The 27496-nt window shown below is 42.0% G+C and overlaps 1 protein-coding gene across 3 annotated transcripts in view; it reads left to right on the top strand.

The window, feature by feature from the left end:
• Positions 1–166: 166 nt before the first annotated feature.
• The window catches only part of PAQR8 (progestin and adipoQ receptor family member 8), a 120377-nt gene continuing 93047 nt past the window's right edge, over positions 167–27496 (top strand). For all 3 annotated transcript variants that reach the window (XR_009263033.1, XR_009263034.1, XM_058734238.1), the window contains exon 1: positions 167–565. The gene's annotated coding sequence lies outside the window, so the exon portion shown is untranslated. The remainder of the gene's footprint in view (positions 566–27496) is intronic.

The raw sequence follows: 27496 nt of genomic DNA on the forward strand, positions 1-27496 counted from the left end.
GGCCGAGAGGAGGCTCGTGAAGTCTGGTCATTGGGCAGCCGGGCAAGACCGGGAAGCACTGCGTTCTGGGAGTCGTAGTCTTCCCCCTTTTACCGGATGTTTTGCAGCGTTTTTTCAAGTCGAGGTTCCTTGACCTGCCGCTGAGTGAGGAAATCGCCTGGCGGTTGGACTGGAAGTAGCCGAAACGTCAGAGAGTCGGAGTTTATACTCAGGGAGATAAAAACATTAAACCAAATAGTTTTTTAAATGTATTAAACCAAGTGTACTGGATATGTTTCCCAAGCAACTGCCCTCAGGTGGAATTCCGAAAAAACAAAGTGGATTTTGAGAATCTGTGGGGTGGAAATAGAACAATAGCATCTTTGGGAAAGGTTCTTTAGTTCAGCGACGCATTTGCTCTCTGACTACCGTTGCCTGAAATACCCATAAACACATCAGGCCGCGGAGGAGGGCGAAGTGAAAGAAACATTTTCAGTATCGTATCCCGCCCCCCACCTAGAGATGGCCTCGCGTGTTATTCTACAAAGGTCTGGACATAATTACTACACCTCTTACTTGCAAATGGGTAAGTTAAAGCTTTCTCGCCTTATAAGGAGATCACAAGATGTTTTAAAATAACTTCGTTTACCGAAAGATAATTAACCCGAAGAAGAAACAGAAACAAAAAGTGTTTCAAACCACTCTTTTAAGTATCAGTCGTAATTAAGATACAGTAAATCTGAAATTACAAATAACTAAAAGATCAATTGCACGTCCAAGGTTTTTTGTTTTGTTTTTAATCTTTAATAAGTGTACGACTCAATAAATTTTTATTATGTGTGTACTCAAATGTCTTCAGGACTTACTGTACCCTGCTAAGTATTCTAAGTGTAGTCTGCCTAAACAAAATATATATGCCATTTATATGTATGTGAAATATGTAGTTTTAGTTATTACACAATTTATAGTATCTTTGTGTTTGGTGTCATCCTAGTGGGCAGGTACATTGATCCTTAGTCAAGGAAAATGGGTGCTCATCTGACTGCTTGCTTTTGTTTATATTAACAGGCAAATTTTTTTTAAAAAATAGAAATTCTAGATGAGGATCCTGTTTGCAATTATATAGTAAGAGATAATTCCATATTAATTTAAAAGTGCCTTTATCACCTGATTATAACTATCATTTTATGAATATATTGAAAGCAGTACTGATGATATTCTCAGCTCTGTAAACAAATTGAAATTAATACTACGAGAATCAGGAAGCTTAGTTCAAGCAAGCAAATTAAGCAAATAATTTCATTTGTAAAGGAAAAATCCAAAGAAGTGAGAGTATGAAACCAAATCTTTGACTCTAACACACTTTTCTGTGGGCTTCAGTTTCCTCATATAAAAGATGAGGAAATTAGAAAACTTCTAATAATTTATCCCATTCTAACATTGCGTGAGCCTATGGCAAATTTGGAAACTGTGTAAAGACAATTCCATTTAAAATTAATCATACTGTGTTTCTTGATAAAGACTTTATTTCCTTTAATGTCATAATCTTCAGTCATGAAGGACTTTTGGATATTTAATTGGTGTTTCTCCCATTCATTAGGGTGTAGATCTTTGAGCAAAGGAAGTGTTTCATTTATTATTCCCTACTCCTCCAAACTATTCAGAAAGAAAAATCAATTAGGTTGCTGCTTAAAAAAAAAAAAAAAAAAAGGAAAGTTAGGGGCATTTGTACACATCTTATATAGAGTCTACTTGAGCTTAGCCAATGTACTTCTTCAGAATGAAGCACATGTAACCTGATGAAGTAGTGGATCAATAGTTTCCATTTTTGCTCACATTCTTGCTTTCCCTCTGTAGCCATTCTCTCCACCCTATGCCTTGATGGACCTAAGCCAGTCTCCAAGGCTAAAAAACACTAGGGGGCTCCCTAGAGAGCAGAAGTATGTAGGAAGATGGTAGAAAACAAAACTTGCAAAGAATATGCAGTACTTCCATTTTCCATGTCCTTAGAGACCAAAAAGTACCCAAAGGCACCATGAGAAATATGATTTATTCTCACTAAATGATACACATCTTTGTTCAAACCAATGAACAATATTATGTGTTGCAAGACTTCAAATACCCTGTGATTAAAGACTAGCTTTAGGCATCCAGGAAAATGCCATAGGCCATTAGAGACGTTTGTTATTCTCTCAAAGGCCACAAAAGATTGGAAGTAAAAAATTCTATACCTCTAGGTGCCAGAGCAGCCTAAGGAATAACCTACAGGTCCAGGCTTGCCCTGGCCAAGCAGATCTCTTCCTTTATGTTATACAGACTAGTCAGAATCTTCTCCAGATGACATAGTGTAGGGTCTTGAGCATCAAGATCAGCAGCCTCATTTCTCTTTCTGGCTGCTCTAGTTATTAGTTGTGTGACCGTGGGCAACTTACTTAGTTACTCTACCTCAGTTTTCTCATCTTGAAAAATTAGAAGTAGTATCTAATTTAAAGAATGGCTTCAGTATTCAGTGAGGTAATAACAGATAAAAAAAAAAATACTGAGAAAAGTTCCTGGCATGTAGTAAGCACTAAATAAATGTTAACCACTGGTGGTGGTGGTGGTGAGATGGTGGTGGAGGTATTAGTGGTTGGAGGAGAGTCTAGAGATGTTGGAAGAAAAGGGGAGGAAGCACTCTGGTGAATTCTGGAGCAATTCAAACAATCATATTCAAGCCTCCTCCCCACTCCCACCAAAAGCTTAGAATAGAACCAATCCATGCATTTCTTTCAGTGAGAGTTTGTTGGCTGCAAATCCAATAGGCTAAAGGAGTGATACATTCAGAAAGTATTATCTGGCCCTAATTCTGCCTGTGTTGAGAACCATCAGAGGCATTTGTTCCATGCTTAGGGAACATTATGGAAGAAGACCAAATGGTCTCTGGAGTTAGCCAGCATGTCTTATACCAACAGGAGAGTGTCATAGCATCTGCTCCCATCCTTTGCTTCCTGGAATCCTTCAGGTTAGATATGCTATAAAGAGCAGGAAAGTGCAGGAGCCAAAGGGCATCAGTGATCCTGATTTGCCCATTAGATTTGACAACATAGTTGGCCTACTGACAATTTGTGATTAATTGTCGTTTGCCAAAGTTAATTTCAGCAATTGGGTTACTTAGTCCTGGAAGGGTCATCTCCATTCTTTTTTTTTTTTTAACCGAGATTTTATTGACAAATAAAAGGTCATTCCCATTCTTAACTTCACAAATTTCCCCAAAGCTCTGTTTGAAGAGTTTTACTTCAGTGCTTAAAAATTTGCAGGAGAAAATTACCAAAAACTTACTGAGTAAATAACTCATTTACATATGAGATTCTCTAATAATAAAGTCTCTGGAAATCTGTCTTGATTTGTGTACACTTAAAAAAATACAGACTCTTATGCTTTTAATTGTGCCAATATAATAAAATGATGAAGAGATTTAGCGTATCAATCAGCCAAATCTTAGTTGAACATTTGTATACCAAATTCTGTCCTTGACCAGAGACTTTAGCTCAGTACTGCCCAATGGAAATACAACGCATGACACATATATAACGTAAAGTTTTCTAGTACCTATGTTTTAAAAAGTAAAAACAGTTTTTACTTTTGAGAGGTGAAATTAATTTGACAATACATTTTATTTAACCCCGTTTATTTTATTTAAAATATCATTTCAATATGTAGTCAATATAAAAGAAGTATTAATAAAATATTTTACTTTAAATTTTTTTTTTCTTTTTGAGAGCAAGAGAGAGTGCACACGCATGCATGTGCAATTGGGGAAGTGGGGAGGGGCTGCGGGAATGGGAGGGAGATCTTAAGCAGGCTCCAAGCTCAGCACAGAGCCAAGGCTGAGGTGGGGCTTGATCCCAGGACCTTGAGATCATGACCTGAGCTGAAATCAAGAGTCAGATACTTAACCCATTGAGTCATCCAGGCACCCCTTCCTTTTTTCTATACTGAGTCTTAAAAATCCAGTGTGATTTTTATACTTACCCACATCCCAATTCAGACTTGCCACAATTTGGAAGCTCAGTTACCACATGTGGGTAATATCTACCATATTAGAACAACTTTGGAATACAAAAATCTATCTCTTGAAATAGGTTACGATTTAACTTGAAAAAATAGCAACCATTTATTGAACATGTACACTGTGTCAGACTATGCTAAGTATTTTACCATATAATCTCATGTAATCTTTAAAATACTTTGTGATGTGGTTATTTTTTTTTAAGTTTATTTCTTTGTTTTGAGACAGACAGTGTGAATGGGGGAGGGGTAGAGAGAGGAAGACAAAGAATCCCAAGCAGGCTTCGTGCTGCCAGCGAAGAGCCCAATGCGGGGCTCAAACTCATGAAACCATGAGATCATGACCTGAGCCAAAACCAGCCACCCAGGCACTCCATGATATGGTTATTTTTAATTCCCATTTTACAGATGAGGAGACTACAGCTTTAAAGATCCCAGGGGGTGCCTGGGTGGCTCAATTGGTTAAGCCTCCTATTTCAGCTCAGGTCACAATTTTGCAGTCCATGGGCTCAAGCCCCGTGTCGGGCTCGTGCAGACAACTCAGAGCCTGAAGCCTGCTCTCTCTTTCTCTCTCTCTCTCAAAAATGAATAAACATTAAAAAAATATGTATCCCAGAATCCCATACCAGTAAAGGTCAAAAGCTGGATATGAACCAAGGTCTGTATCACTATACTGAATACTCCTTTAAGAACAAATGAGTATGTTAAGATCCAAATGCAGAATCTGACCCAACAGACTTACTAGAATTTACTTAAATATTGATCAAATGGATATTTTATATTTTAAAATACTTTACTTGGGGTAAGTAAACCATACGTCATAATTTTGAAGTTTCAAAATATTTTATTAAAAATTTTTTTTTTAGTGTGTGTTTATTTTTGAGGATAAGACAGAGACAGAGTGTAAGCGGGGAAGGGGCAGAGAGAGAGGAAGACACAGAATCTGAGGCAGGCTCCAGGCTCTGAGCTGTTAGCACAGAGCCCAACGTGGCGCTCAAACTCACTAGCCGTGAGATTATGACCTGAGCTGAAGTCGGATGCTTAACCGACTGAGCCATCCAGGCGCCCCTCAAAAGTATTTTAAATGCTTGTCTTTATTCAGCCGACAGAGCTTTGAGGTGAGGATATTTATTCATACTACAAATAATGATGCCAGGTTTTTTTTTTTTTTTATTATATGCAAGGTATTTAGGAGGATACAAAGATGAGTAAGATGAGAAGTTTACAATCTAGTATGAAAAATAAGGCACAAACATAAATTACCTTGAGAAAAGGCAACATGTGTTCTAGGCATGGTACAAAGTACCATATGAGTTAAAAAATGGCAAATATAAATTTTCACAGGAGTCCAGGCAAAAACCTCTTTGACCCCGGCCACAGCAGCTTCTTACTCAACATGTCTCTGGAGGTAAGGGAAACAAAAAACCTCATCAAGAGCTTCTGTACAGCAAAGGAAATAATCAGAAAAACTAAAAGGCAACTGACAGAATGGGAGAAGATATTTGCAAATGACATATAAGATAAAAGGTTAGTATCCAAAATCTATAAAGAACTTTTCAAACTCAACACCCAAAAAAACTAATCCAGTGAAGAAATGGGCAAAAGACATGAATAGACACTTCTCCAAAGAAGACATCCAGATGGCCAACCGACACATGAAAAAATGCTCAACATCACTCATCATCGGGGAAATACAAATTAAAACCACAGTGAGATACCATTTCACACAGAATAGCTAAAATTAACAACTCAGCAACATTGGATGTTGGCAAGGATGCAGAGAAAGAGGATCTCTTTTGCACTGCTGGTGGGAATACAAACTGATGCAGCCACTCTGGAAAACAGTGTGGAGGTTCCTCAAAAATTTTAAAATAGGACTGCCCTATGGCCCAGCAATTCCACTACTAGGTATTTATCCAAGGGATATAGGTGTGTTGTTTTGAAGGTACATATGCACCCCAGTGTTTCTGGCAGCACGATCAACAATAGCCAAAGTATGAAAAGAACCCAAATGTGTCCATCAACAGATGAATGGATAAAGAAGATGAATGGATAAACAGATGAATGGATGGATATATATATATATATATATATATATATATGTACACACACATATATATATACACACATATATATACATATACATACATACATACATACACACACAATGGAATACTACTCGGCAATGAAAAAGATTGAAATCTTGCCATTTGCAACAACATGGATGGAACTAGAGGGTATTATGCTAAGCGAAATTAGAGAAAGACAAATATCATATGACTTCACTTGTGGAATTTAAAATACAAAACAGGAACATAAGGGAAGGGAAGAAAAAATAATATAAAAACGGGGGGGGACAAAACATAAGAGACTCTTAAATACAGAGAACAAATTGAGGGTTGCTGGAGGGGTTGTGGGTGGGGGGATGGGCTAAATGGGTAAGGGGCATTAAGGAAGACACTTGTTAGGATGAGCACTGGGTGTTATACATAGGGGATGAATCACTGAATTCTACTCCTGAAATCATTATTGCACTATATGCTAACTAACTTGGATGTAAATTTAAAAAATAAATTAATTTTTTAAAAAATAAATTGAAAAAAATTTGCACAGGAGTGATGATGGAAAACTAAAGAAAGGGGATGGTATTTGGTTTGAGAATCAAAAGGTGGGCAATATTTCCAGCAGAGAGATCTGACAGCAATGACATTCGAAGCAAAATATAAAGGCAGGTGAGTACACAGTGAAGCAAGGGTTCATTGGGCCTGACTATAGGGGACACTGACCAGCAGAGTTAGAAGGCTGTGCTTGATTTCATAGGCAAAAGGCAGCCATTGATAGTCTTTAAGCAAAGGGAAGACTGTATGAAGTTGTGCTTTAGGAAGGTTAATCGGGCTAGAGAATATGTAGTGTGGATTATTTTTAAATATTTATTTATTTTGAGAGAGAAAGAGAGCACATGTGTAAGCATGCAGATAGAGAGAGGGAGAATCCCAAGTAGGCTCCACCCTGTCAGCCCAGAGCCCAGCTCGGGGCTCCATCTCTTGAACCGCAAGACCATGGCCTGAACCAAAATCAAGAGTCACACCAACTGAGCCACCCAGGTGCTCCTAGAATGGATTACTTTAATCAAATAAAAGAAATCAGGCCGGAAAGTGTGTGCAAAGAAAGAACTAAAAGAGAAGAATGGGAGTGAAACATTTCAAAGGAAAAATGGACACGTCTAAAAGCTATTTAAATGGAAGTAGGAATGAAGGAGAGAGAGATTAAAATTACGTATATGTAGAAAAAATGCACGTGCTTCACACACAATGCCTCAAGCGCTTACAAAAGCTTCTAGTTGCTAATGATCCTTAATTAGATTACCGTTTAGAATGAATAATTGTTTTGCAGTTAAGACACAGAAGAAAAGAAATTTAAGAGGCAACCCACATCTTTCAAAACACCAGTAATCAGGAGAGGAATACAGCTTTGACATTTAGTTCCAAAACTTTGTCTGGGACAGCATAGAAAAAGAAGGAAAATAACATTCTGTTGAATTTTAAAACAAAGTATATATAAACTATATTTCAATAAAGCAGACTGTTCATAAATTATGCTTCCATCAAGTTTATTCTAAAAATCTAAACTAAGGAAATAAATCATAAAAGCAGCATGACTGCATTTGGTCAGTGGCAGGTGGTGGGGGGAGTGTTGGGGGAAGCCAGTGCTCTTTGAAGTAAGCTAAATGTCACTTTTAATTGGCTCCATGTCATTTGCCTAAGAACCTAGTTCCTGTGCACAGCATTCACAACCAGTTTGACAGACCAGAAACCAGGGTTTAGGAAGACTGAATCTCATTGCATCCCCTACTCACTGAACATTTGACATTGACATGGAGCAGAATTTGAAAGATGCTTGTGAGGCACTTTGGAACATAAGCCACAGAGATGGTTGTATTGATCACTCACTTTCCCTTTATAGAAATACATTAAGATCACATCCTATATTCTTCACCCCCAGCTTATAACCTACTGTACACTTCCAGCACCTTCTTATATTCTTCTAGCTCAATGTGGGGATCTTTAGATAAAAAGAAATACAGGCCTTCATTATCCCTCTTCCAGCCCTCCCAATATTCCATTGGTTTTAGAGAGTATAGAAAAACCATTAACACTCTAGTTTTATATTTTAAGTGCTACACCAATCAAACCAAAAATCTCTGAAAAGCTGAGAGGATTAGTGTTTACCTCTTTTCCCCAGCCTTTCAACTGGATTCTTTGATGAGCCTCCAAAAAATCTCTGATCTGAAAACAAACCCAGATGGATATTTTTCCTGGCCTATTTTCATCTGGTTAGCCACCCGTTTCTTTCTGTGCCAATACAGGAAGGGAATATGAGAAAATGGAAGATGTTGGCTCAAAGCCCTAGAGGTCTGGGGAAAGTGACTTCTAAAATAATCATTCTTTATGCACTGCCATGCTCCAATGCCACCTTCATTGATGGCAAATGCAAAGTATGCCAACAGTGTTTATTAAAAAAATAAATGAGTATCAGGGTGAATACTAAAACTTCCAAAAGTGGAAGTTATTGTTGAGGCCATTTAATTTAAAGCCCCATCATAATCTAGACAACTGAAGTCCAGAGAAATTTAATTAGATTATAAAATCAACATATTTAAAATAAATAGGTGAAACAGTACACAACAAGACCCTGAAAGAAAGGTAGGTTTGAGCAAATCAAACTTTTAGAATTGAAAAATACAGTTATTTAAAAAATAAAGTAATGGACTGATTAAAAGCAGAATAGACACATTTGAAAAGAGAATTAGTAAACTAGAAGATGGAGCAGAGGAAATTGCCATAATGTATATGCATAATGCAGAGTAGAAGAAACGAAAAATATGAAGAGGAGTTAAGGGAAATGAATGATAGAAGGAAAAGTTTCAAATATATATTTTTTTAATTTTTTTTAATGTTTATTTATTTTTGAGACAGAGAGAAACAGAGCATGAATGGGGGAGGGTCAGAGAGAGGGAGACACAGAATCTGAAACAGGCTCCAGGCTCTGAGCTGTCAGCACAGAGCCCGACGCGGGGCTCAAACTCACGGACTGTGACATCATGACCTGAGCCGAAGTCAGCCGCTTAACCGACTGAGCCACCCAGGTGCCCCAAAAGTTTCAAATATATTTAATGGGAATTCTAGATGGAGAAAAATTAAGGAAATAGATAATAGATAAAAAATTTCCAGAATTGGTCAACGACAAGAATCCTCAGATTAAAGAATCACAATGAATCCAAAGCAAGGAATATGAAATTAAACCTTCATTTAGACACACTGTAATGAAACCCAGAAAATGGGGGTAATATTAAAAGTAATCCAAAAAAGAACAGTTTAGATTGGCCACAGATTTGACAATTATAACAACAAAGGTTAAAAAACAATGGAATAATATTTTCAATTCCCAAAGAAAATAATTGACAGCCTAGAATCCTATATCTTGTTAAACTGTAATTAAAGAGGGCAAAATTGGGGCACCTGGGTGGCTCAGTCATTTGAACATCCAACCTTGGCTCAGGTCATGATCTCATGGTTCAGAAGTTTGAGCCCTGCATCAGGCTGTCTGTTGTCAGCTCAGAGCCCACTTTGGATCTTCTGTCTTCCTCTCTCTCTGCCCCTCCCCTGTTCATTCTCTCTCTCTCTCTCTCTCTCTCTCTCTCTCTCTCTCTCTCTCTCTCTCTCTTTCTCTCTCTCTCTCTCTCTCCCCCCCCCACTCTCCCTCTCTCAAAAAATAAACACTTTTTTTAAAAAGAGGGAAAAATAAAGACTTTCAGAATAACACTTGAGACCTTTGTTAAATGGACTTTATATTTGTCTGTTAGAGCTGCCATAACAAAATACCACAGGCTAGATTGCTTAAACAATAGAAACTTATTTCTCATAGTTCTGAAGGCAGGAAGTCCCAGATAAAGCTCTGGCAGGGTTCAGTTTTTGGTGAGAACTTTCTTTCTGGCTTGCAAATATCCACCTTCTTGCTGAGTCCTCCCATGACCTTTCCTATGAGCATATGCAGAGAGAGATAGAGAGAGAAGGAAAGAAGGGTCTGTCTTCCTCTTCTAATAAGGCCCCCAGTCCTATTAGATTAGGGCCCCACCCTTATGATCTCATTTAACCTTAATTATCTCCTAAAGATCTTATTTCCACATATAATCACATTGGGGATTAGGCCATCAGCATAAGAATTTTGGGGAGGACACAATTCAGTCCATAACAGACGCATAGGATACATGTCAGAAAGAAGGAAATTGAACAAAAGTAAGGAAAAAAATAAAGGTCAGCAAAGAAATTGGTAAACACAAAGGTAAATCTAGAGGAATATTGACTCTAAAAATAAGTACTACTAATAACTAATTTGGAGAGGACTAAAACTGGATGTAAATAACTAGCATTGTCCAATAGTACTTTCAGTAGTGATGGAAATGTTCTATATCGGCTCTGTCCAAAATGGTAGCCATTAGCCACATGTAGCTATGAAGCACTTAAAATGTGGCTCTGCAATGAAGACAATTTTAATTATATTTAATATTAATTTCAATTTAAGTATCTGCATGTGGGTAGTGGCTACCATATTAGTCAGTACAGCATTACACAACAATAGCATTGCAAATGGCTAGAGCAGATCAAAGTTAAATATTCTAAGGTCTTTATCTGGAAGGAGAAGGGACATTTTGAAGGTAGTTATTCATATTAAAATTTTAAGGACAGACACTAGAAAAATTGAAATAGAATGTATCCTTTACAAAGTAGCAGAGGAAACAGGAATAAAGAAAACATTATTGATACACAGAAGATAGGAAAAAGATGAAAGAAATCAAAGAAAAGCATAGTAAATAGAAACCATAAGAAATATGATAGAAATAAATAAGAAATATACCAGTTTCTTCTTATAATGGAATATAGAATTTTAAGGAACCTCATCTATCAAGGGCATATTGAGTAAAAAAAAAATCAACAAAAGATATATACACTATTAAACCTTTTATAAAAAGTTTCAAACCATATAAGCTATTACTATTTTTTTATTAACACATAAATATATCAACTATAACAATATGCATGGGAATGAATGACAAAACCCAACTTCAGGAGAGTGATTTCTATTGGAGGAAGGGTGATGGAAAGGGAGTAGATCTTTAGTTGAATCTAAATATTTTTAAGAAAAGATTTGAAGCAAATATGACAATGTCAACCTATAAAATGTGGGTGGTAAGTACCTGGGTTTCAAACTCTATTGTTTGAAACTGGTAGTTTCAAACTCTTTTATAAAGAAAAACTCAAGTTCAAAAGAAACATATTTATCCAGATACTTTCTTCTTTTCTGTGTTAGACTATTTCTATCTGACTGCTTTAGATCTTAGGATTTGAACTTGATTTCTTGTCACTTAGGAAACTTCCATTCACAAAATAGTTAACATCATGAGCCCTCCTTACACCAGAGGACTAAGGAGCTGGACAACCCAGTTCCACTGGGAAGTTCTGTTTCCTTATAACAGGGGTCAGCAATTTAATTTAACACAGTGTTCTATTAGTGGAATGAGTGAGTACTCTTGGATGCCATTGGGTCATTGGGGGGAAGGAAGAAAGAAGTGGGAGAAGAAAAAGAATATAGGGGAATAGTGGGGGGAAGAGAAGGAGTTATGGTAGTGGGCTACCAACTGACTGCTCACACGTGAGCAGCATATCCCTATAAAAGAAAGCAGGATCTAATGACCATCTCATTGCTTTGGCATTTTTATATTAGTGCTCCTTTTATTGTATTGCAAATACTGTTTATATATCTGTCTCCCAATGGACCATGTCTCATCCCACTTCTTACCTTGAGTGCTTAGCACTCTGCCTGACAGAGTAGGTCTTAATGAATGTCTGTTAACGGTGAATACACAGCTTCCAATCTTAAATGATTTCTGGCTTCTTGTTTAAGCCTTCCAAGCCTTTCTGTTTTGCTTTACTGCCTTCTTGGGTCCTTTTTCAGGCTCTTGAAATTTGAAACCTTTAAGCCTCTGTCCAGCTCTAAACTGGGACATCCAAACCAACTTCTAGGTGCCCTACAGAGAGTACTTTGTCAGGAAGGTAAGGGAGATAGACTGGGAGCAATGTCTGGAAATGGGGATGTTCTAGGGGTGTCCCAGGAGTGCCACAGAATCCTGAACCTGAGTTTTTTACTTTGTGGGAGCCATGACAGGGAGCCATGATCAAGAGGATAAAGGGAGAGGGATTGTGGCATTCCTGACACCTAGTGTTCATGTCCTCCCTCCCCTGTGTCTCATGCTGAAGTGTGGGTCCCCCAATCCCCTTTTCACACCCAGCCCCAGCCTCCCAAAGCCAGCCCTGTTCTTCATTATAACAATCCTGACTTTTTAGGAGAAATCAGCTGTTGCTTACAGCTGTGGGAGGTACTATCTTAACAGAGACAGCAGTCTGGACAGCAAGATATTTCTGTCAACTGTGCTGTGGGAACAGGTCCATTCTGTTTGGTTGCCATTAAAGGGATTTTCCTACAAAGATGTTTGTACAGTCTGTTGGGGAGATAACTGGCCCTGCCTTGGGCCTGCTTGCTCATTGGCCAGCCAGTGTCTTTCAGCAGTGAGCTGTCCAGGAGCCATGTTAAAGTAGAGGCAGATAAGCGGGAAGGCTGAATGTAGCTCAGATAATGAATTGCACATTGCAGTGAGACAGGCACATGAACAACACACCCCTGGATTACTTAGAGGAAACCTGCTCTTTGCTTCAAGAGGGCACAAGACAACAGGTGAATACTTACCTTTCCCTGTCAACAGATTGGGGTGGCTAAGGCTGGCCAAGGAAACACCTCACCTCACATCCAGTTATGTTGGGTCCTGGGCAGGTCTGGGGTCTCTGATTCATCCTTGGTGGATGAACCCTCTCTGTAGGTTCTGTCCCACCCTGCCATAGGCTCTAACTTGAGCAAAGCATAGCAGTGCAAGGGCCTACAATATTAGCAAGCTTTATGGTCTTGGAACCTCCACAGCATCATCTGTTGCACCAGGCACATCCCTGATAATCTCCAGCAGTTAAACCAACACAAAAAGCAGCAGCCATAGCAAATTCTACAGCAGTGGGGGCTTCTCTGGGAGTTCTTTCCTCAATAGCATTGTCCCTCACCTACTGCCATTCCAGCCACTCTCTGAAATGGCCTTTCACATTAACTGGCCTAGGTGTGGTCCACCCTGATCCATCCCATCAGCCACTGGGGGTTGTAAAGAAAGAAAATGAATCCCATATTACTGCCCTTATAGCCTCCAAATTGCTCCAATAAGGACACTATTATTGGACACTATGCACCAGGAAGAAACAATGTATTCTGAACTCCCATGCACCACAAAAGATTTGCCTCAATACTGTGCCAAGAAACTTGACCAAACTTCTACCTACATTAGGCTGTATCCCTAAAGGTGACCCCGCCTCTTGTGCTGAGTCTTTGCTCAAGAAAATACAATTCTGCCAAACTTCAGAATGTACTTTGTCCCAACCCACATTGCCAAACTGTTTTCAATCATTTTCCACTTAACACCCTTCAGTAATTTTTCATTTCCCCATGGCCCCCTTTTTAGTTCCCTATAGTCTTCCCTATCCCCTTTTTCTTCCCCCTTTTATACTACTCAGTAGTAGTATAATTACCTTTAAGGGATTAATTCCCATTAGTCCCTTTAAAAACCTGTCACCTTTGTCTTAGTTGGTGTTGAGCTCACTCTATATTGGAGTTTCTTTTCCCTATTGCTCTAGTGTGAATAAAACCTACCTTTCCACATTTTTTTAAATATTTTTTTTTAATTTTTTTTAACGTTTATTTTTGAGACAGTGAGAGACAGAGCGTGAACAGGGGAGGGGCAGAGAGAGAGGGAGACACAGAATCTGAAACAGGCTCCAGGCTCTGAGCAGTCAGCACAGAGCCCGACGCGGGGCTCGAACTCACAGACCGTGAGATCATGACCTGAGCCGAAGTCAGATGCTTAACCGACCAAGCCACCCAGGCGCCCCCTACCTTTCCACATTTAACAAGTGTCCAGTGCTGTTTCTCTTGGCAAGGACCAATCCAGGACTTCCACTGATGGCTTCAACCCTCATGCCCCCAGGCCAGGAGCCAGTGGGACCATCCCAGACACCACAGCAGGATCCATCTGGAGTCCACTGGCTCCAGCAAAGATCCAGCAGCTGTTCACCAGTATAGTGGAACCTGCCATCAAGAGGGGTCTGAAGACATCTCACCACAACACTTCAGTCATCGAAGATGTGGCCAGGCGCCTTCAGGAGCAGAGATGTGTCTGGCATGCACACCAGTGCTCTATCAAGTTCAAGTCCCCATATGTGGCCTACAAGAAGGCCCACATGGCATCCTGCACTACACAGAGAGAGGTCAGATGCTGCAGATCATGGGCAACAGCAGCCTGACAACCTCAGGGAGCAGACCCTGCCATGGGATCTGGCCACCACCAGGCCAACCCAGGGAAGGAGAAAAGGTAATGAGCAGAAATACGGATGAGCAGAAGAATACTCACTCTTCGAGGAAGCAGCAGCTGGAGGCACCAGAACCACACATGGGGACAAGAGTATCAGTTTAAGCTGGAAGTGGAAGTGTTAAAGAGTTGTTCAGTTGGTGCCCAAACCAATAAGACAACTGAGATGAAGGATACCCAAGGGACGACCAAGGGACTGAGCACATAAGTGGCCAAGTGTGTTCTACCAGAGCCCTGATGACATGAGACTGAGTAGAGAAAGAAGTCATAAATGACAAAAACAAAGTAGGGATCCCCTCAAAGGAGTCCGAGCTCCTGAAAACTTAAGAAAGCATGGTTTCCCCATAGGTGTTGAAACCCACATATTAAAGCTGGAAGGGATGGCTGGAGATTATCTTCAACGCTTGTATTTTACAGATGAGGAAACCTAGTCAGAGGAAAGTTATTTGCATAAGGTGACACTGCCTTTTAGTGTTAAGACTGACCCTAGAACCCAAGCCCAGTGATCCTTCCTCTGGCTTTTATGGTCTCTTGCCTTAAATGTAGTTGATAATTGGTCATCATAGTCATCATTTGCTGTCTTACAAATGGGGCCTGGAAAGAATGGGATTAGGAGAGCAGCTAGAATTTCTTTCTCCAGCAGAACTCCACAGGAGGCCAAAGTCTCCAGACAGACACCAGCCTCCAAGAGAGACTCCACCAGCAACACTAAATATTCCAGGGGTGTCTTCAGTACACCCTGGAGCACAGGTGGGCCACGTACACAAGTTCCAGCACAGCCAAGACCCTCAGGCACCACCAGACTATTGTTGCCATGGTTGTAGCTAAAATGGCAGAGACCAGGTGCTTAGAGAACTGGCCCAGGAATCAGCTGCTCAGCTAGACCAGCACAATGCCCACATGGCAGCCTTGGTCCAACTGGCCAGAGAGAGCTACACCTAGCACCAGGAGGGTGTCCGTGAGGGGGTAGCCCTCCTAAGGCCATCTCTAGGCCTCTTGGGCCAGAAATGAGACCTACAGACCACAGCCTCTGCCATTCAAGAGACATTTGAAGGTCTGCTTGATGCCCAGGCATTATCTTAAGTACAGGGTATGGTATTCATTAGTGATAAAAATGCACATCATCTTTGGAAAGCAGTATGGTAGTTTTAAAAAATTAAGACTGGAACTACCATAGAATGTAGCAGTCCTGCTTCTGGGTATATAGCCAAAAGAATTGAACGAAGGATGTCAATGAGATATTTGCATACCCATGTTCATTGCAGCATTATTCACAGTAGCCCAGAGGTTGAAGCAAAATAAATGTCCATCAGTGGATGAATAGATAAACAATATGTGGTCTATGTATGCAGAGGAGTACAATGCAGCCTTAAAAAGGAAGGCAATCCTGTCACATACTACAGCATGGATGAACCTGGAAGACATTGTGCTCAGTGAAATAAGCCGGTTACCAAAGGACAAATGCTTTATGATTCTGCCTACATGAGGTAGCTAAAGTAGTCAGATTCACAGAAAGCAGTCTGGTGGTGACCAGAGGCTGAGGGGAGGGGAAGGAGAGTTATTGTTTAATGGGTATAGAGTTTTAGTTCTGCCAGATGAGAAGGTTCTGGAGATCTATTTCAGAACAATTTAAATATACTTAACAGTACTGAACTGTACACTTCTATGGTCAAGATGGGAGATTTTATTATTTTTTATTTTTTACCACAGTAAAGAAGAATACACATCATCCTTGCTCTAATGGACCTTATCATTTAAAGGGGAAGATAGTCATTGAATACAGCTAAAATGAATGATTACCACTATAAAGAAAATGAACAGGGGCGCCTGGGTGGCGCAGTCGGTTAAGCGTCCGACTTCAGCCAGGTCACGATCTCGCGGTCCGTGAGTTCGAGCCCCGCGTCGGGCTCTGGGCTGATGGCTCGGAGCCTGGAGCCTGTTTCCGATTCTGTGTCTCCCTCTCTCTCTGCCCCTCCCCCGTTCATGCTCTGTCTCTCTCTGTCCCAAAAATAAATAAAAAATGTTGAAAAAAAAATTAAAAAAAAGAAAATGAACAGGAAGAGTAATCAGACAAGGCTGTAGATACCTCAGGGTGATCCAGGAAGACTTCTCTAATTCTAGCACAAATTAGCTATCAATAGGCTCATTAGAGAAAGCCATGCTCCCCACTCCTTTGTCCAAATGTAGAATAGTCCTGGAAATAAGTCTCTGCCAACTCAACTGCAGACCCCTGCTCTGGTCACTGCCATCATAATGGCGGTGGTAGGGTGGTAGCGAGACTCACACCAGCAAAGACACGCCAGCTCCTCTTCCTCCCTAAAGCACAGAGTGGGCTCAGGGTGACAATTGCCTGAGCCTACACCCAGAGCATTCTTTCTTTGTGTGGTATTGTGGTGAGCCTTTTATGTATGACTTTTTTTAGTCTTTGTAAGCAGGGATACTGCCTATTTTAGGCCTTGGTGTCTCAAAGCATCTTTAGTATCTCATTTACATTTATCGTGCAGAGAGTAGGCATTCCACATGGTTCATTCATAAATGCTCATCTCCAACTAATCCTTGGAGGTCGGTGTTTTCGTGGGTATTTTCAAACTCTCTGAAAAGACATGTCCTTTTTCATGAAGGTAAGAGGGTTACCTTTGATGCTTTCCTCACCAAATGATGGTAAAACCATTGGTGAGGTTTCTCTGCTTCTGTATCTTTGGTGATCTCAACCTCTGCTCAGTTGCTCAGCTCCTCGCTCAGCCCAGGGCCATGCTGTCGCCATGATCCAGGCCTCTGGGTAGGCAACTGCCTTCCCTGGTTTCAGAAGGTTAAGAATGGCAGGAAACAGGACAAGCAGGGCCCCTTCTGTCTTCCCTTCCTGCCACCTAGCTGAAAAGTAAGTCTCTACCAAGGAACTGGGACCAACTCTGATCGTCATCTAAACTTGTTTGAGGCCTCCGCAAATGTTGCTGGGTCTACAATGAGCAAAGACAATGGCATTTTCACACTAGACGTGATGGCAATGCTAGAACTATAAGCAGACTTGTTGATTTTAGTGCGGCTCTCTCATGCTATAGGCAAAGAAGTTGAGACCTGAAGAGGTTCCAAGACCACGGGATCCTGGGAGGTGGACTCCCCTGTCCAGAACTTTTCCAAGTTTAGGCTGCACCCAAAGCTTAGCTTAATCTCAACCCCCAAACACTATCCTCCTGGCAATAATCTCTTGACAGACTTCGGGGCCAAGCAAAAGATGGGCCTGAGGTACGATTTTACTGTTTTCACCCAGTGTTTCTGTGCTACCTCCTCTCCACTGGACACTGGTTTCTGAGCTGTTTCAAGTCATTCCTCTTCCTTCTCACCCCCGAATTAGCAAATCACTAAACTCCTGCCCTATCTCAACATGTCCCCCAACCAAACAATGGTTTCCTTCTCTACCTTAATATCATCATTAATATTAAAAAGCATTTATAAATTACCTATCACCTCCCTCCAAGGTGATGCATAAATCAAAAAGAGATTTTTTTTAAAGACCATTCAAAACTTTGTTTTAAATTGCTCTTTTTAACTTGTAGAGCTTTCTCACTGTGGTATAGTCATGGTCCATCCTAAAATCCTCCCCACTCCCTCTACCCCCCTCTTCACCCTCCACACATACACTGATGAGGTTTTTCACTTCTAGGAAATTGTGTGAGGGAAGGAGAGAAAAATAGAAAAGGGGAGGGGCAAAAGGTAAACAAGCAAAATCACAGCTGGGCTTGGTTTGTAAAGATGGAGAAGCCAAGGCTCCTCCAGCTCTTGGAATTCCAGTTCACAGTTTGCTTCTCAATCTTGCTAGCTCCAGTCTCTGAGGGTGGGTGAGCCTGAGCACACAGAGGAGAACTCTGGGAAAGGAGGCCTTTAGAAAGCTGCCTGAAAGTTCAGGGTAGATGCCAAAACTTTTATCTCCAGAGTCCCTCAATTTAACCCAACCAAAAGAATGGACAGCTCCATCATCCAATCAGCTATAGTGGTCAATCACAAGTAGAAGAGGGTGGATGTTAAAGCAGAACCTTCTGGGTAATCTGATTAAATACCCTTCACCCACACACACACACACATACACACACACATACACGCACACATACACGCACGCACACAGCTATATTCCCCACTGATTTCCTAGCTGATTCTCCTGACCTCTTTTTTCCCCCTCTAATTAATCTCTCTGTGCTACTAAGGGTTATCTTTTTAAAAGGCTAAACTGATCATGTCTACCCTTGCTTAATTCTATCAGTGATTCCTTTTGGCTCACGGGAAGTTCAACCTCCTTAGATTGGCATGCAGGTCCCTGCCTGCCTCTGCAGCCCCATACTGCCATCTCACTTTGGCCTCCAGTTTACAGAGGTACCTGCAGCTCTTCTGGAGCACCACACCCCTGTGTCTTCTGCAGGTCCCTCTTCCTGGAGCTCCTTCTACCATGCTTGTCCTTTACCACTCAGCTCAAGGGCAAACTCTTACAGGTCTACTTAATTGCTACCCTTCTCTTCTGCAGCCATATGCCCAGGTCTTACCTCCTCAAGATGGCTCTCTTGCTGTATGCTAACTGTCCAGTTGCTTGACTTTTTACCCCACTGGAATTCTTGAAGGCAAGGACTGTATCTTTTTCACCTTTGCATATCCAGTGCTTAGTACATAGTAGGCATACAAAACTTTTAGTGCATGAATGATCTCAACAGTACACACGCTGCTTAGCAGGGAGTTGTTGGAAGAAGACTTCCTGCCTTGAAGGATCCCTTGGCAACTTCACATTTCTATCTTCTCCTAATTGTAAACACTTTATCTGAGTTTGGGAAAATGGAATCATTGACTATTAGACATGGAAGGGACTTCAGAGCTCAAGAGAAGCAGGATGGGGTAGTAGCTGGGAAAGCAGGATGGAAAAGGGGATGTGATGATAGAAGCAGAGGTCAGAAAGGAGAGAAGATGCTTTGAAGATGGAGAAAGGGGCCAAAAACAAAGGAATGCAGGTAGTTTCCAGAAAATGGAAAAGGGAAGGAACAAATTTTCCCCTAGAGTGTTTGGAAGGAGCATAGCCCTGCCTATGCCTTGACTTGAACACACTGAGGCTGATTTTGGACTTCTGCCCTCCAGAACTACAAGATAATAAATTTTTGTTGTTTTAAGCCACCAAGATTGTGGCAATTTGTTGCAGCAGCAATAGGAAACTAATACAGATTATTATTTTTTGAACAGGATTGGTCCAGAGAAGCACAGGTGTGTGTGTACAAGTGTAAATGTAAATGTGTATGAAAATACATGTGCCTTGGGGCACCTGGGTGGCTCAGTCGGTTGAGGGTCTACTTCTGGATTTTGGTTCAGGTCATGATCTGATGGTCCTGAGATCAAGAGCTGCAAGTTGGGCTCTGCGCTGGATGGACCCTGCTTGGGATTCTCTCCCCCTCGTTCTGCCACTTCCCCCTTCATGTGAGTGAAGTGCATGTGTACATGCTCTCTTTCTCAAATAAATAAATAAATAAATTTATATAAAAAAAAAAAGAAAATGCATATGTCTTTATGGATGCTGAAAACAGCACTAAGGAAATTTTAAGCAGGACCAGCAGGTGAGCAGGGTGAGTCAGCCACAAAACTGAAACAGTTTGCCTGACAGTGCAGGCAATTTGTTCCTCTACTGCTGGAGATAACCAACCTGTATTCCCTTTCCAGGAACTTTCTAAAAGGATACGGTAACTTTGGAGTGTTACAAACATTAATGGCAGTGCTTTATCTTCTGGGAGAGGGGAGGCTTAACATGAAAAGAAGAAAGAGAGCCTAAAGAAGAAATTCAAGTGAAATTGTCATCACCCTGGGTTTAACTGGGTTTGAACTACCAGATGCCAACTGATGGCTTGGCGCACCTGGAACTCCAGCTGCCTTTGTACCTCATTGCTTGCATGGTGGTCTGCAAGCTAGTTCTGCCCCATGCCACAGCAAGGGTGCAGGCTCTGGTCCCACTCCAGGCAGATGGCCTCGCCTCAGTGAATACACAGATTGTGGAACCAGCTGTAGCCAGTGACCACATCATAGATGCACTCTTCCTGACACAATCTCTTAACCTGGAGACACTGCCAGACAATTCCAGCTACCTGAAGACCTCCACCACAGTGCCGCAGAAAGCCAAGAGCCATTTGTTGAAACACAGCTCCTAAGGAGTGATGATTTTTGGTGGTATGGGACTGTCAGCTATTGATGGATAGAAAGGGTATGCTCCATCACCCATAAGGACCAGCTTTGTGGCCTTAAGGTTTTCCCCCATTTCTTTTTGGATAGGGGGTAAGAGAGTGCCTGCATCTCCCCTAGGACAAAGCCAGCTTTCCTCCAATACATGTGAATCATGGCTGGATCCTGGGCAACTGATAAACGCTTGGCTTAAATGAAGTGTGTGAAAGGGGACTTCCTATAGAATTTCTTCCTGAAATCAGGACCAGCCACAAGCTTGAAGAAGTACTAAAAAGTACTTATGCCTGTTGGAATAGTTCTTTTCCTACCCTTTAGGGCAGGACACCTCGATATGTGTGCCTCCAGTATCCCAGCACACATCAGGAAGCCATATTTGGTCCGGAACCTCTCCATAGCCTCCTCCAGGTCAAGCTGGTTTTTCTGGAGGTGCTGAAAGATAGCAGAGATGGCAGCCACAACCTTATGGATGGCATACCCAGAACTGGATCTGCCCACTTCAGAGAGCTCAGTCACACAGCCCAGAGGCACCGGGGAGGCAAGTAGATACATTCCAATGGCTACTTTCTGAGGCACAGAGGAAGGCAGCTTCATATGGTGGCTTCCCTTTGACAATTCAGGGCCAACCTTTTGCAGATATGGTAAAATGTCTACCAAAATATCCGGAAGGCTCATCTCCATCTGTGGAGGCTAAGTCTGTCTGCGTAGAGGTCCTACCAAAGATGAGATTGTGTAGGGAGAGCCCCAATCTTGTGTGCTCATCTTCCAAGGGACTGAGACATAGCAGGTATCTGTGGCTCTCTGAGCAGACAGTGGATGGCTGCTTAGGTTCTCCAGGTATGGAAGGCAGCTGGATTCAGGTGGACCTGCATGCCATGGGCCAGGGCAGCCTCCTTGTCAGCCTCTTCACTCTCAGCCATAAGCATGGCAACAATGGCTCCTATTTACAGGGTGGCTTGTATAACAATGGGCTGGATCCATGGAGCATGGTTTGGGGGTTGTGGGTGCCATGGAGCTGAGTTAGGCAGAGTGATGGGTAGGTGTGTATGCTTTTCTTAATGATGTCAATGAAATTCTTATCCCCCAAGTAGGTGTGGGCACAGGAAGCTCAGGGTTGAGTTAGCTGATGAATATATCAGGCCTGCCATTATGAACTGGACGGAACAAATGTAATTTCATCTGTGTAACCACACATCAGCAACTTCTGTTCATTTTCTTGCAGATTGAGTCAGCAATACAAGAGCCAGGATGAAACAGCTCAGAGAAAATTAGACTAGGTTCTTAGTGTGGATGTCAGTTTGCCTTCTTTTCTTCACAGACTTCTCCTTAATGACTCCTTCTGGAGGACTTTTAATTTCTCCTGGCCTTCTTGCTCTCCTTACCAAGCAAACACATTGGTGAAATTCTACAGGAACTCCCTTCTCACACACTAAAATCAAGGGCTACACTGAAAATACAAAGAACATCGCCAATTTTACGTGCCCTGATCATCTGGTGCTCCCACAAGGAAGCACCTGAAGAGATGGTTAGTAAGTATTGTGGAGGGCAAGAAGATACGATCCTTTTCAATCTCAGACACCAGACTTTTAGTTAAAAATTTCATTCGGGATTTCAACTTACTTATTATGAAGAAGGACCTGCTTCATAGAAGCACAAAAAAAAAGATCAATTATTCCCTAGAGTTTTCAGAATGAACAACCACAAAGCAGAATAGACTTTAACATTAGCACTTACAGTTCTAGATCTGATAGTTCCACATTGCCAAGTCACTTAGGAGGACCTCATGAGTTGCCTAATGCTAGAACTGAGAGGCCACTAAGGACTTCTTCACACACCACTGCTATTTTCTCATGAAAATCTTCTTCTACAATATCATGTGTCCTTGGGCTGATCTTTCTCTAAGAGCCGATGTCCATCCTAGGCAGGATTGGAGTGTTCATATCCTAGCTCCATAGGCTGTGTGAGCTCAGGAAAGTTACCTCTTCTCAGCGTGTCTCAAGTGTTCTCCTTGTAAAGCAAACAAGTTGGACTCACCTGACCCTAAGTTCCCTTGCTGCTCTAACATCCTCAAGCTAATTTAAAAGGCCAGATCCAGAGTGCTTGGGTGTCTCGGTTGGTAAGCATCTAACTTTGGCTCAAGTCATGATCTCACAGTTTGTGAGTTCGGCCCCTGTCAGGCTCTGTGCTGACAGATCAGAGCCTGGAGCCTGCTTTGGGTTCTGTGTCTCCCTATTCTCTGTGCCCCTCCCCTGCTCTCTCTCTCTCTCAAAAATAAATAAACATTAAAAAAAATTTTTTTTAAGGCCAGACCCCACAAGATGTCAGCTAAGATGGCCGAAACTGCATCTCAGAGCTTGTTTCTAAGAAAGCCTAATAAATATAATGTAGTAAACATTATGAACTTGGCATTGCATTCCACAAATATTTATTGAGCCTTATTATGTGCTAGGAATTCCGAAGGCACAGGGGATTACATTTCATTTTGGTTATTAGATCAGCAGTTTATTAGATCAGAAAAGAAAAGGCAGTGATTAGTCATCCCTTTCTAGATGGCTGTTTGTAAATGGAAAGTCTGCGCTTGCTATTGGTGGCTGATTCTTGACTTGGACAGGAGGACTAAACATTCTGGCACTTGGGCCTTTATGACTTAGATGAATCCTTCCATATAGTAATTAAACATATCTCTTGTCTGGGTAGGAAGGAGTTTATCAGTTATTGTCATAACCTTGAGGCTCACCGTAATCTCATTTTAATAGTATCCTCCCTGTCCATCTGTCTGGAAAATTGCTCTCTAACTAAACGTTCTGGCATCTTTCACTTGAAAATGACAGCTTAGGGGCACCTGGGCAGCTCAGTCAGTTGGGCGGCCAACTCTTGGTTTCAGTCCAGGTCATGATCTCACAGCTTCCAGCCCCACATTGGGCTCTATGCTGACAATGTAGAGCCTGCTGTGATTCTCTCTGTCCCTCTCTCTCTCTCTCTCTGTCCTTCCCCCACTTGTACTGTCTCTGTCTTTCTCAAATAAACAAACTTAAAAAAAAAAAGAAAATGACAGCTTAGCCAACCCCCATTGATCAAGAGGAAATGTGAGTTTCTATTCTGCCTCCTCTGCCTTACACTTCCCTTTGATGTAAGACATGTTCACAAGCAGTCTTCAGTAATATGCCTTCCTAACATGTCCAACACTGAGTTTGTTCTGAGTTTGCTTCCTCCTTAATTATTATTTAACTCAACTTACCATCTTGGATGGCAGGTCTTTTCACAAATCACTTAAACTTCCTCTTGGGGTGCCTGGGTGGCTCAGTTGGTTAAGCCTCTGACTTCGGCTCAGGTCATGACCTCCAGGTTAGTGAGTTCCAGCCCCCAACTGGGGCTCTGTGCTGACAGCTCAGAGCCTGGAGTCTGCTTCTCTCTCTCTCTCTCTCTCTCTCTCTCACACACACACACACACAAATGAATAAACAGTAAAAAAAAATTTAAGTTCCTCTTAGTCATAGACTGGTCTCATCGTACCTCAAGAAGACAGACGGAGGCAGGAGGAGTTTCCAGCTGATTTGCTCCCCATCCCATTGCCTACCTTACAGCAAATTCTGCTGCTGCTAACAAGTCGCTATTAATTGGTTGGTGGAAAGTAGAAAGTAAGAAAAATGAGTGCTCTCAACTCCCCCACCCCCAACCCGGTAACACACACCTAAAAAAAAAAAAAAAAAAAAAAAAAGACAGTAAGTGGATGAAGACAGTTTAAGAACTTTATTTTTCCCGTTCATGTTTGAAGCTTTTATCACAGAAACTGCCCCCAGATCCTTTACTAACTGCTCTACTCCGTCCCTTCTCCCAAAGGTTTGCTCTTCCTCTCCCCTAGCACCGCCCGCGTTACCGCCTCTGGGCAGTTTCTAGAAGACAGGGGTTTTGTTCCATTCAAAAACCTGCAATAAATCCTTGCCGCACAGACGCCATGAACCGAGGACTGACCTGACTCCCTGGTTCACCTCAGAATAACAATCTGTTCAGCCAACTTGAACTCCGGGTTCCGGGCTGTGGCAAGGGAGAAGTTGGTGGCGGGCTAGCTGTCCAGCCCCAGCCCGCGCCCATCCTGCAGCCCTGCCTGCCCGACAGCCCCGCAGACCTACGCGCAGCCTGGGACCTGGCGTCCGCGGGAAGCAGAAGTCGGAGCCCCGGAGCCCCAGAGCCCGGAGCGAGGCGCGTCTCACCGCCGCCGCAGCCACCGCCGCCGCAGCCACCGCCGCCGCAGCCACCGCCGCCGCAGCCACCGCCGCCGCAGCCACCGCCGCCGCAGCCACCGCCGCCACGCAGACCTCCTCCCGCTGCCTCCGCCCGCTGTCCTCCCCTCCTCCCTTGCTCTTCTCAGCCTCTCCCTCTTCTTCGCTTCCTCCAAGCTGCCTCTACGTGCTTTTTCAAAGTAACATATATATATTTATCCAGCTTATGGAAAAGTTTCAAAAAGACTTGGAGGGCCCCCTGTCTGGCATTTACTGAAAATCCCCTATTGTTTTCTTTTAACCTCAGTGGGAAAGCCGATCTCTCACTATCCAGGCCTCCCAAAGGATCTTTCTCAGCCATCTGTCGAAGGGTTTGCCCTAACGGGTGGAAAATTGACTTTGAAGTTACAGAGTATTAAAAATAAAAACCCTCCGGAGGAGATAACAGGTGGCTGCGGGGTGTTACTCTTATCAGATACCTGGGCCTTATTGCTGCTAACACTTGAAGTGAGTGAGTTTATCAGAATTATTCCAAGCAGACTTTTAGCTGGAAGCAGATCCTTGCAACAAAGGAGAGTGGGTCTGTCTGCAGGGACAGGTGCACAGTGTAGTGTCACCTGGCAGGGACCACCTGAATTAGATTCTACAGTTTGGGAACTTGGCCCTCAGAATGAAAAAGAGAAAAGTGAGAGAAGAGAGAAAGAAATTTAAAAAATACTCAGTAAAAACAAAAACTAAAAACACGATCTAGAAGTTCTGGCTTCCCACTTCCTCTCTTCGCAGGAAAGATTCCCCCAGTGATTACAAAACAAGGTTCACAGAAGCTTGGTTCTTTAGTGCAAGAAGCTGGAGGCTAGAGGATTTTGACTGATAGGGAAATAAATGCTTAATTTCAACCTGTAGCAACAAGATTGCTCTGGCTTTGTCAGCGTGGTTCTAGTCCCCTAGCTTCTACAAGGAGCTTTGTGGGCTCCACAGTCCCCTTCCTCCTCTTTAGGAGCCTACTGGGGAGGCTGTTTGTACCTACAATGCCAAACACTCTTAGAGCCAAGCTCATGGCCTGGGGGCTAACGTTAGTTGCTAACGTTAAAATACTAGGACATTTCTTATTAAAATCTGGATTTCCAGCTTTTTGAAAAAAAAAAAAGATTTATATATGCCATCAACACTGGACCCATATTTTGCACATATCAACAAAAGACAGTTACTAGATACAGTCTTTACGAAGCCAGATTCACATATTGCTACCTGCAAGGGGCCTTTGGGTATTTGAGGGTGGGCCTGTGCTCTACCCCAGCTCTAACACCCAGGTAACATTCTTTCCCAGGAGGCTGACCCTCATTTCTCCACTAGGTCTACTCTTGTACTTCAGAGGGCCACTATGGGGCCTCGATCTGCCTCTCCCAAGAGTGAAAAAATATTCTAGGAGGCCAAGTTGAAGCCCTCAATTGATATAAAATCAGTGGAAACTGACCAGGGGCACCTGAGTGGCTCAGTTGGTTAAGTCTCCAACTCTTGATTTCGGCTCAGGTCATGATCTCATGGTTCATGGGATCAAGCCCCACGTGGGGCTCTGTGATGACAGCATGGAGGCTTCTTGGGATTCTCTCTCTCTCTCTCTCTCTCTCTGTTTCTTTCAAATAAATAAACTTTAATTAAAAAAAAAAAAAAAAAAAGCTGACCAGAAAAGGAAGTGAGCTTGGCCTACAAAATTAAACAAATTGCTTCATCAACATAAATAAAAAGGAGCTGATAAAGAATATCAAAAGACTTAGGAAAGGATGTGGTCATGATTAACATTGGGATCCTGGGCTTTTTTCTTTCCTTCTATTCTAAGTGCCATAACTTATAGCAGTTTATTGAAAATAATAACAGGGGTGCCTGGGTGGCTCAGTTGGTTAAGAGTCTGACTTCAGCTCAGGTCATGATCTCACAGCTCATGAGTTCAATCCCCACATCAGGCTCTGTGCTGACAGCTTGAAGCCTGGAGACTGCTTTGGCCTCTGTGTCTCCCTTTCTCTCTGCCTCTCCCCCACTCAAGCTCTGTCTCTCTCTTTCTCAAAAATAAGTAAATATTTTAAAATTTTTGTAAAAAAAGAAAATAATCACAGCTATATTTTTTTGAATACTTACTGTACACAGGGCAACCCGATGAGGTCAGTACTATTATTATCTCCATTTTATGAATGAGGAAGCTGAGGCTTAGAGAGGTCAGTTACTCCCAAAGGTCACAAAGCTGGTGAGCTGATGGAGGTGGGATTTGAACCCAGGGTTTGAATCAAGAGTGGGAACCCTAGTGTCTCGGAACACCTTGAGGTTAGGGAATTGATCTGCCTTTTTGTATCTTTCCAGATAGATATAGAGGCTCAAAAATGAATCAATTACAGAAAGAAAGGAGAGAAAAGAAAAAGAAAAACCAAAAATTTGTATTTTTCATAGAAACAGTGAAATTTAAAATTCTTTATTAAATTGAAAAAAAATAGATTTTCAACTTGTTATGAATCCATGTCTATCCTCCAGTCTACACATTTACAAATTA

The sequence above is a fragment of the Neofelis nebulosa genome, chromosome 6 (genome assembly GCF_028018385.1).
Source record: "Neofelis nebulosa isolate mNeoNeb1 chromosome 6, mNeoNeb1.pri, whole genome shotgun sequence".
Classification (NCBI taxonomy): Eukaryota; Metazoa; Chordata; class Mammalia; order Carnivora; family Felidae; genus Neofelis; species Neofelis nebulosa.